Source organism: Echinops telfairi, unplaced genomic scaffold, assembly GCF_000313985.2.
Source record: "Echinops telfairi isolate 266 unplaced genomic scaffold, ASM31398v2 ScPeMD7_1;HRSCAF=3_0, whole genome shotgun sequence".
NCBI classification, from domain to species: Eukaryota; Metazoa; Chordata; class Mammalia; order Afrosoricida; family Tenrecidae; genus Echinops; species Echinops telfairi.
This window is the reverse complement of record NW_022103896.1, coordinates 38,175,874-38,179,368: the sequence shown is the minus strand read 5'-3', so window position 1 is coordinate 38,179,368 and position 3,495 is coordinate 38,175,874. Positions and strand designations below refer to the sequence as shown.

Sequence of the window (3,495 nt, the reverse complement as noted above, 5' to 3'; positions counted from 1 at the left end):
ATATTGAATTCTATGTATTTGGATAATGTTATCAATGCAATCACCTTATACCCCAGGGGGATGATTGGCAATGTTTTCCTTTTTTGTATCTTTGTTTCTCTGCCGTTTGTTTTTGTGTTTTTGTTGTTGTTCTTGTCTTTTTTGTGTCATAATCTGACTGCCAAAGAAAACCAAAGTCCTTTAGAATCCATGGACAAGCAGATGGGTTCTGGGCTCCCACATAGTTCTGGCCCCAATCCAAGAATACTTAGTTCTTATATCATGGCCCTGCTTGATACTCACTTCATGAAGAGATCACTGAAGAAAAAGGTGTTACAGCAAAGTGTGGTGAAGAAAGCAGATGGTGCCTGGCTATCAACTGGAACAGTGTCTAGGGTCTTAATGGCTTGTATTCAAACAAGCAGCTATCTGAGTGAGGCATCAACTAAGTGTACATCCAAGAAGATCATCAGCCTGTGTGATCCAGAGAGGACAATAACAAAATCCAAATATGATGAAGGGAAAAGTCTCAGAGATTAAAGTGTGACCACCCAATTTGTAGAAGGCCATGGAGACAGCAGAAGGCCAAAGTCCATCTGCAGGCTATCTTGTCAGATTAAACTTCGGCAGATCCCCTCTAGCCACTAGCAAGGGGCTCGAACAGCTTTACTATCAGACAGAGATTATCGTGAACTTGATTATGGTGGATAGAACCATAGTATAATATGACACTTGGTCAATTGACCACTCTCTTGACCCAACTTGAATTTATTCTAGGCTCAAATATTTTTCACTTGTTCCATGACACTGTTTCTTTTCTGTTTAAATATTGTTGGTTATTTTTTTCCCTTACTCATTATTTTTAACTTTATTTCATTTTCTTCTTGCATTTTTTCTTTTATTGTTTCTGTTGGTTTTCCCAGTTTGTGAAGTGCAGAAGGAGTAGATGCATAGATAAATAACTAATGCAATGGTTTTTCAGGGACCTAGGGGTGGAGAGTGGAGGGAGGGGGAGGAGATTTAGGGAGCACTAGAACTGATTGTGATGATGTATATACAACTCTTTATAAAAGTGATTTAACTATGGAAGTGTATGATATGTTCATATTATATTTAGTATAAACTACTACTAAAAAAAATAAAGAAATCAAACTGGAACAATGGTTACTATGGGTGAAGAAGGAAGAGTTTTTGCTTAGGGACCATGGTGTTTTATGTCAGTGGTGGTGTAGAAATTCGGAAAAGGATATCAATAATGGTTGTACAATAAGAAGAGTGTAATCAATGGCACTGAATTAGACATGGAGAAGTTGTTGAATTGGAGAGTGTTTTGTTATGTACATTTTGGCCACAATTAAAAAAAATACATGAATAAGAATGAGTTCAAGGAAGAAGACAGTGTTCTGGAATTGATTGTGGTGATGATTATACAACATGACATGTGGATGAAGTGCCAATAAAACTATTAAAATTTGTTACTTGTATGCCATTTCAATGATATTGTTCTATAAGTTGAGAACTCTGTTGGGTCACCTTTCTTTGGAAGGGGCACAAATACAGATCTCTTCAAATTGGTTGGCCACGTAGCTGTCTTCCAAATTTCCTGGCCAAAAAGAGTGAGTGCTTCCAGTGCTTCACCAGCTCGTTGAAATGTTCCAGTGGGTTTCCATCACTTCCTGGAGCTTTGTTTCTGACTAAGCTTTCATTGCAAATTGGACTTCTTCCTTCAGTACCATGGGTCCTTGCTCATATGCTGCCTCTTGAAATAGTTGAATGTTGACTAGGCTTTTTGGTACAGTGACTATATTCCCCCGTTTTCTTTGGATAGTTCCTGCATCATTCAATATCTTGCCTATAGAATCTTTCAAAGCTGCTAGTGCTGTGTTTTGCCAGCTAGAGATACCAAGTATTTGTTGACCAAATGATTAAACTTGAGATCAATTTTGGATTGTTATTTAGTCACTGATAACCAGTTCAACTAGCTATCTTGAAATACCGAGTAACAGGAGCGGCATATTGGTGTACGTTTAGAAATAAATGATTAAATAAACAAGTGATGAGATTTTATTCTACTTATGGTTTGCTCTGAAATAGCCTGTGAGATCAGTCGCTGCCATTGGGCTGAAGCAGGCAAGAAAGAGTCCCTCTGTGACTGTCACTTCTACAGTCTGCACAAGTTAGAGTGTATATGCAGGCATTTAATTCTAAATAGAAAGGCAAATACTGACTTCCCAGCATCCCGAGGGACTGCTGATTACTATCCAGGGATCTAACTGTTTAGCCACAACCCCACCTTTCAACATTAAGGGATCTCCCTGGCTGATATGCCTCTTAAAACGAGGGAGCAGGAAATGCTTTCTCAAAGGAGTAAGCCTGGGCTGTAGACAGCACGGTCACTATCCTGAGCCAGAAGTCTTACATTAAATTTGTGCATTAGAGCTTAAGACAGTGTTTTGCGACGGCCGAAGAGCTTAAGACAGTGTTTTGCGACGGCCGAGGCGGTTCTTGCTGGGAGTTGGCGGCGCGGTGCGGGACTCTGAGGAAGGAACGGCCCGGGCCTGGCAATCAGCCCCCTCTTCTCCTGCCCTTACGAATTACTGGTTTCCGGGGACGGTGGCTTGCAGGGTCCACCATGGAGCCCGAGCAGATGCTGGAAGGATTGCAGACAATCCTCACTCTGAATACGGTCTCACAGACGATGTTGGGAGGAGAGTGGAACATGAGAAGATGAACGCAGAGAAGTCATCCAAACAGAAGGTGGATCTCCAGTCTTTGCCAACCCGTGCCTACCTGGATCAGACAGTGGTGCCCATCTTACTGCAGGGACTTGCTGTGCTCGCAAAGGAGAGACCACCAAACCCTATTGAATTTCTAGCATCATATCTTTTAAAAAACAAGGCACAGTTTGAAGATCGAAATTGACTTACTGGGAAGAACAGAAACATTGGTGGCTACTAGAGGTTTACATGATTAAGAGGCACTTTTGGTTGCCGTGATTGCCCCCACCTCTTTTTTCTTTTTTGTTGAAATAGAAGACCTTGAGGACCAGACAACTTAAATCCGGAATTGCAGAAGAGAACATATTAACCTTGTTTTGGTTGAATCACAATACTTATTTAATGAGCATATTTTGTGCAATCTTTTTCTCAGATTGTCTTTAACTTTTGTTTTTAAAATCACCAAAATAAATAGGTAAAATGTCAAAAAAAAAAAAAAAGAGTGTTTTGCAAGATGACTTCAATGTCCCTGCTATCTAAGCAGGCTTGTGAAGATTGATAAGGTTTAGGAAGAGTACTTTGTTGTGTGTGTTGGGGGCAGGGAGGGGGTAAAGGGGTGGGCAGGGAGAGGAGATGTGTGCTTCTTTGTGCCTCTGGGTGGGGAGGAGTGTAAATTGGAGGTCAACTAACTCTTCCTGCCCCTAACAGATGCACCCCTGGCCCATCTTGGCTGTCTTCAGGTGGAGCTGTGTGGGTCCAAGGGGCGGTTGTGTAATTGAGGGGTAAATTAAGGAGACAT

General features: G+C 41.3%; 1 pseudogene; it reads left to right on the top strand.

Annotated features, from left to right (window-relative positions):
• Positions 1 to 2,494: 2,494 nt before the first annotated feature.
• Positions 2,495 to 3,185, top strand: LOC101647890 (annotated as a pseudogene).
• The last annotated feature ends 310 nt before the right edge of the window (positions 3,186 to 3,495 follow it).